Here is a 7,246-nt window from a genome sequence, read left to right as displayed (position 1 = left end):
TTCGGTCACTTGTTTTCGTGTTTGGATATTTTTTATTCTTGGGGCCCGGATGACCCAGGCCAGGGCCCGGCCCGCTGCTCTTGTAACTCAACGACGCGGCCCTGAGTCATACCAACGTTTGGGGCCTTCTTCAGGCCTGGAGAAGGCTCGCGTTGTGAGCTTGTAGATCGGCTATTTTCAGCATGCAACCAATTGTAAAATGACATACTGGATCTCTTATCCACTAGTCCGTTCTTAACGTTTTAGTGTAGTTTTTATTTTTTTGACGAAATTAGTCATCATATAGCTTAGTTTCCATTTAGTTTCCATTTAGTTTTCCTCGGTGGAAAAAGGTAGTCGACCGACGAACATTCTTCGTCTTCGTTTTAGTCGACCTAAACAACACTGACTCGGAGTATGGGTTCCATGCCGTTCAGACTATGGGTTTCATGGGTATACGTCTGCCATTGGCTTAGAGGCAGCCTAAAGGCAGCCAATCACGAAAAGGTGTCCACCAGCCGCTTTTCAAGGCAGCTGGCAGAACGTCTGCTAAATGCCTAAATTGTGTAACTGTAATTGAGGGCTTAGCTCTATAGATTTCCATGAACTCCTTCTGCATCCTTCTGTTTTTCATCAAAACAATATTAACGGTTTAGTTTTAAAAATAGAAGATAATGAAGGTATTGATTTATCGGCACTTGAGCCTCATATGGCGTCCTTATTCTGGTGGGGAAACATTTGGCAAAACTATACGAACTACGCGTTATACAACGTGTATACTTTGGTCATACCAATAACACGGATTCAGTGATTCACTCTCGCTTCCTCCTGAGGAGGCGTGAGTGAATCCACCTTATGTGTCAGGGGGGTAGAGTGGTGGTCGGGTTCCTCCCATGCAGTTCGAACCCTGTGGTCTCCCCCAGAGTTAGGGTCAAAGTGTCCTTGAGCAAGACTCTGAACCCCTAATGGCTCCTGATGTGCTGGTTGGTGCCTTGCATGGTTTCAACCGCCATCGGTGTGTGAATGTGTGTGAACGGGTGAATGTAATGCACAACTTCCCATAGACACACATCCCATTCATCCACACAGACGAGTCCTATCTAATTATATTAAAGGTATATTCAGTGATTTCACTCAAAAAACCTTAGGTTTCGTTTTTGGCTGTGGGACCCAGCCTTTCGTCCAATCAGGATAGAGAGTCAAAAACGAAACCTAAGGTTTTTTGACCCCCCCCAGGGGTTAACTGGGGACAGGGAGGAACTCCTTATATGGCCAGCACTCTCTATAGTAGGGAGGATTACCAAAAAAAAAAAAAAAAAAAGATATTTGAAGTGAAATCACTGAATATACCTTTAAATAACGTCAAACTCACCAACATTGCTATATATGCGCTAATTATATGACTATGAGCTACTTCCTGTCAAGAAAGAGAGTGTCAGAGTTTGGAAGCGCTCGTTATCAGTTAAACAACCTCCTGCTGCCTCCTGCATTATGTGCAAATTAAAAACAGCATGGGCTGTTGAGTGATAGTCAACGAGCGCTTCCAAACTCCAGCACTTAGGGGGAAAACAAATCATCTGCTTCCTTTCTTGACTGGGAGTATATATATAGCTCATAACATGTCTCTACAGTGGATTTTATATGAAACCAACACATTGCAGATAGAAAGGGGATAATTCAAGCTTTCCGTACAGCTGCAATGTTGGTGAGTTTGACGTTGTTTAATACAATTAGATTCTGTGTGGATGAATGGTTCTGTCTATGGGGAGGCTGCACCTATAGTTAGATTCTGTGTGGATGAATGGTTCTGTTTATGGGGAAGTTGATGATGAATGGTTCTGTCTATGGGGAGGTTGCACCTATAGTTAGCACCTTGATGGCAAGATGTGCATGTCGTCAATTTATTGGCCCTTGTTCGGGGGAGGGAAGCTGTGCAGGGGAAGGTGGCAAAGTGTCAATAGGATGTACTCCTACGTCCTGTTAACGAAAGCTCTTTAATATGTTCTCCCGATGGGGGCTCCTCACTGGACAGGTGAGGTGAGTCCAGTGTGGTTTTTGGCAGAAAATTTCTATTTTAGTTTTAGTCATATAGTCTCCTGAATAGTTTTCACTTAGTTTTAGTCACATTTTAGTCACCTGGAATGTATTGGTGTTAGTCTAGTTTTAGTCGACTAAATGTCATAAGATTTTAGTCGACTAAATCTACAGGTGATTTAGTCGACTAAAATGTATTTTTGCGGGCCTTGATGCCGTCATAATGACTTATTTTACACTTGCTGAAAATAGCCGATCTACAAGCTCACAACGCGTTGTGAGCTTGTAGATCTGCTATTTTCAGCATGCAACCAAGTGTAAAATGACTTATACTGGATCTCTTGTCCACTAGTCCCTTCCTAACATTTTAGTCTAGTTTTTATTTGTCGACGAAATTGTCAGTATATTTAGTCTTAGTTTTAGTCATCATGGCTTAGTTTTAATTTAGTTTCCATGTAGTTTTCTTCAGTGGAAAAAGGTAGTCGACGAACATTTTTCGTCTTAGTTTTAGTCGACGAAAACAACACTGCCTGGGACGTCCTGTTGGGGCGGGAGGAGTAGGACGAAAGCTCTTTAATCAGACCAGTGTGTGTCCAGTGGAAACCTTGTATGAATCTGATCTCAGGTCAGAATGGGTTCATCAGACCAGTGTGTGTCCAGTGGAAACCTCGTATGAATCTGATCTCAGGTCAGAATGGGTTTAATCAGACCAGTGTGTGTCCAGTGGAAACCTCGTATGAATCTGATCTCAGGTCAGAATGGGTTAATCAGACCAGTGTGTGTCCAGTGGAAACCTCGTATGAATCTGATCTCAGGTCAGAATGGGTTAATCAGACCAGTGTGTGTCCAGTGGAAACCTCGTATGAATCTGATCTCAGGTCAGAATGGGTTCATCAGACCAGTGTGTGTCCAGTGGAAACCTCGTATGAATCTGATCTCAGGTCAGAATGGGTTCATCAGACCAGTGTGTGTCCAGTGGAAACCTCGTATGAATCTGATCTCAGGTCAGAATGGGTTCATCAGACCAGTGTGTGTCCAGTGGAAACCTCGTATGAATCTGATCTCAGGTCAGAATGGGTTCATCAGACCAGTGTGTGTCCAGTGGAAACCTCGTATGAATCTGATCTCAGGTCAGAATGGGTTCATCAGACCAGTGTGTGTCCAGTGGAAACCTCGTATGAATCTGATCTCAGGTCAGAATGGGTTCATCAGACCAGTGTGTGTCCAGTGGAAACCTCGTATGAATCTGATCTCAGGTCAGAATGGGTTAATCAGACCAGTGTGTGTCCAGTGGAAACCTCGTATGAATCTGATCTCAGGTCAGAATGGGGTTAATCAGACCAGTGTGTGTCCAGTGGAAACCTCGTATGAACCTGATCTCAGGTCAGAATGGGTTAATCAGACCAGTGTGTGTCCAGTGGAAACCTCGTATGAACCTGATCTCAGGTCAGAATGGGTTAATCAGACCAGTGTGTGTCCAGTGGAAACCTCGTATGAATCTGATCTCAGGTCAGAATGGGTTAATCAGACCAGTGTGTGTCCAGTGGAAACCTCGTATGAATCTGATCTCAGGTCAGAATGGGTTAATCAGACCAGTGTGTGTCCAGTGGAAACCTCGTATGAATCTGATCTCAGGTCAGAATGGGTTAATATGTTCTCCCGATGGGGGCTCCTCACTGGACAGGTGAGGTGAGTCAGAACCAGTGTTGTTTTCGTCGACTAAAACTAAGACGAAACATGTTCGTCGACTACCTTTTTTCACTGATGAAAACGAAATGGAAACTAAATTAAAACTATGCTATGGTGACTAAAACTAAGACTAAATATACTGACAATTTGGTCAACAAATAAAAACTAGACTAAAATGTTAGGAAGGGACTAGTGGACAAGAGATCCACTATAAGTCATTTTACACTTGGTTGCATGCTGAAAATAGCCGATCTACAAGCTCACAACGCGTCGCGCTGCGACGCGTTGTGAGCTTGTAGATCAGTCCTCACGACGGCATCAATGCCCACCAAAATACATTTTAGTCGACTAGATCAACTGTAGATTTAGTCGACTAAAATCACATGACATATAGTCGACTAAAACTAGACTAACACTAGAACATTCCAGGTGACTAAAATGTGACTAAAACTAAATGAAAACTATTCAAAAGACTATGACTAAAACTAAAATAGAAATTTGCTGCCAAAAACAACACTGGTCAGAACACACAAAGCTTCCATCTTATCCCTTATCCCTAAACGTATTTTTTGCCTTTTTCTTTTAACTATTTTGAAAAACATTTTAAAATAGTTCAACTATAGCCGAGACATTGTGAGCTTGTAGATCGGCTATTTGAACTATTTTAAAAGGGTTTTTTTAAATAGTAAAAAAAAAAAAGCAAATTAGTTTAGGGATAAGGGGTTAAGGGGTGGGGGGGGGGGGGTGAGGAGGAATCAGTTTGCCAAACAAATAAATTGGAAAAAGGGGTAAAAAAGAAAAACTGTTCTGACATTACAGCTACATGATACTGTACAATATGGTCAAGAGAACATATTACTCCAGTTTTGGCTTCCGGTTGTTTTTAGGATTGATTTTAAAATTATTTTACTTGTCTATAAAGCTCTCAATGGTCTCGCACCTTCCTACCTACATGACTGCCTGCCTAAATATGTCCCAAACCGCCCGCTAAGGTCTTCCACTGCTGGCCTGCTCGCTTTGCCTAAAAGAAATGGCAACAAAAAAATACGGGGAAGCAGCTTTTTGCTTCTACGGCCGTCGGCATGGAACAAGCTCCCACTGTACCTTCGTCAGGCAGCCTCTGTAGACATTTTTAAAGCTCAGCTCAAGACCCACCTCTACAACATTGCTTTTAATTGATCTTTTATTTTTTATTTTTTGTAATTCATGTCCTCACTGTACTGCATTACTGCTTGTTTTTTAATGTCGTTGCCTTGCTTTTCTTTTATTCTCCATTGTTCTGTAAAGCAAATTTGAGCTGCATTTCATGTCATGAAAGGTGCTATACAAATAAAGTTTTATTATTATTATTAAGAGAAGGGTGTAAAAAACTAATGAAAAGGAGAGCAGTTGGAATGGGAGGGATCGAGGAACAATATAATAAGAATATAATGAAAAGGTGCATTTTATTGCTATAACTCCGACGTACTGGTATACACTTGGTCAACTCTTCTAAGTGTAGAACTCTGTCTGCTGTGTTCATGGATATGTTCTAACCAGTGTTGTTTTTGGCAGCAAATTTCTATTTTAGTTTTAGTCATAGTCTTTGGACTGAAACTTCATTTAGTTTTTGTCATATTTTAGTCACCTGGAATGTCTTAGTGTTAGTCTAGTTTTAGTCGACTAAACGTCAAAAGATTTTAGTCGACTAAATCTACAGTTGATTTAGTCGACTAAAATGTATTTTGGCGGGCCTTGATGCCGTCGTAATGAGTGTTTTACACGCGACGCGTTGTGAGCTTGTAGATCGGCTATTTTCAGCATGCAACCAAAGTGTAAAATGACTTATACTGGAAGTCTTGTCCACTAGTCCCTTTATAAGATTTGAATCTAGTTTTTATTTGTCGACGGAATTGTCAGTATATTTAGTCTTAGTTTTAGTCATCGTAGCTTAGTTTCCATTTGTTTTAGTCAGTGGAAAAAGGTAGTCGACGAACATATTTCGTCTTAGTTTTAGTCGAGGAAAACAACACTGGTTCTGACCCTCCCAAATAAACACAACTAAAGATGAGCGACGATGATGATGATGATGATGATGATGAAGGCCACCTTTTGGGCCAAAACATTTTCCTGAACCGTTTCCATTAATATTATGAACTGGTCTGCTTTAGGTGGTTCGGGGCATCTGGTTAGGATGCCTCTCGGGCGTCTCCCTATAGGGAGGTCCTCGAGTCGACGCACGTCCCACTGGGAGGAGGAGACCCCGGGGCAGACCAAGGACCACGTCCCACTGGGAGGAGGAGACCCCGGGGCAGACCAAGGACCACGTCCCACTGGGAGGAGACCCCCGGGGCAGACCAAGGACCACGTCCCACTGGGAGGAGACCCCGGGGCAGACCAAGGATCACGTCCCACTGGGAGGAGACCCCGGGGCAGACCAAGGACCACGTCCCACTGGGAGGAGACCCCGGGACAGACCAAGGACCACGTCCCACTGGGAGGAGACCCCGGGGCAGACCAAGGACCACGTCCCACTGGGAGGAGACCCCGGGACAGACCAAGGACCACGTCCCACTGGGAGGAGACCCCGGGGCAGACCAAGGACCACGTCCCACTGGGAGGAGACCCCGGGGCAGACCAAGGACCACGTCCCACTGGGAGGAGGAGACCCCCGGGGCAGACCAAGGACCACGTCCCACTGGGAGGAGGAGACCCCCGGGGCAGACCAAGGACCACGTCCCACTGGGAGGAGGAGACCCCCGGGGCAGACCAAGGACCACGTCCCACTGGGAGGAGGAGACCCCCGGGGGGCAGACCAAGGACCACGTCCCACTGGGAGGAGGAGACCCCCGGGGGGCAGACCAAAGCGCAGTGACCTCTTTTCCTTTTTTTATTGGATGACACAGATGTATTTCTGTTTCTTTAAAAACATTCCAAACCACAAGGGACACAGTCGGTATGGTGCTGTCTGTCGCCTCACAGCTATAGAATGTCCCGCTATGGGTTTGATTCCCCCGGGGACGCTGTGGGCGCTGGGGGCGCGTTCTCTCCTCCGCGCCATCAGTGCCCGCATACCCTAGGCGGGCGTTGGCGAAAGGGCCTTTCCGTGTGAAGTTTGCATGTTCTCCCCGTGTCCCCTAGGGTAGGTACCCTCACATATTCTCCCCGTGTCCCCTAGGGTATAGGTACCCTCACATGTTCTCCCTGTGTCCCCTATAGGGTAGGTACCCTCACATGTTCTCCCCGTGTCCCCTAGGGTAGGTACCCTCACATGTTCTCCCCGTGTCCCCTAGGGTAGGTACCCTCACATGTTCTCCCTGTGTCCCCTATAGGGTAGGTACCCTCACATGTTCTCCCCGTGTCCCCTAGGGTAGGTACCCTCACATGTTCTCCCCGTGTCCCCTAGGGTAGGTACCCTCACATGTTCTCCCCGTGTCCCCTAGGGTAGGTACCCTCACATGTTCTCCCCGTGTCCCCTAGGGTAGGTACCCTCACATGTTCTCCCTGTGTCCCCTATAGGGTAGGTACCCTCACATGTTCTCCCCGTGTCCCCTAGGGTAGGTAC

The sequence above is a fragment of the Protomyctophum parallelum genome (assembly GCF_964188405.1).
Source record: "Protomyctophum parallelum genome assembly, chromosome: 21".
Lineage (NCBI taxonomy): Eukaryota > Metazoa > Chordata > Actinopteri > Myctophiformes > Myctophidae > Protomyctophum > Protomyctophum parallelum.
The sequence above is the reverse complement of the archived record's forward strand: the minus strand, read 5'-3'. Positions refer to the sequence as shown.